We start from the raw sequence: 669 nt of genomic DNA, 5'->3' as shown, positions 1-669 counted from the left end.
GGATCTAAACAGAAACTTATCTTATCTCACGAAGTAAAAATAGTTCTTAAAAGGACTGTTAAGGAAAATGAAAGGGGGCATAGTCTGAAACCTAAACACATTAGGAGTTGAACGCGACCTGTATGAGTTCTATCTCATGTTCCTGTCTTAAAGAATTGATGCAAAACTTTATCAACGTTAAACCAAAACTTTTTTATATAAATGTGTTATAGGAAGTTTTAAACAGATCATATTCAGCAAATACGCAACTAATCTGAAAATTGCGATAACCCAGAGGAGCCTAAACAACTTAAGTACGCTCCTATTATAATCTAAATATATTGCTAATTCATTTTTAATTGATATAATTAAAAATATAATCGATAAGTCTGTATAACATGACCAGAATTTCCACCAATGGCAGTGCAGTATCATTGTCACGTGATACAGACGGAAACTTATCAAATGCAAAGTACATGTTTTAGTCCAAATGTATATCAACTTCTGTCCAAAGGTATACTTGTTTTGTCCAAAGGTATTTATTTTCTTGAAAATAATTTCTCATGATTTTAGTTCCGGTTTAGTCAATGAGTGTGATCAGGAAGTCACAACAGACGGATAGAATTATTAAGTAGTAGGAAATAAAATCAATTATCAACCCCCCCCCCCCCCCCCCCCCCCCCCCCCCCC

The sequence above is a fragment of the Eurytemora carolleeae genome, unplaced genomic scaffold (genome assembly GCF_000591075.1).
Source record: "Eurytemora carolleeae unplaced genomic scaffold, Eaff_2.0 scaffold1263, whole genome shotgun sequence".
Classification (NCBI taxonomy): domain Eukaryota; kingdom Metazoa; phylum Arthropoda; class Copepoda; order Calanoida; family Temoridae; genus Eurytemora; species Eurytemora carolleeae.
This window is presented reverse-complemented; position numbering follows the sequence as displayed.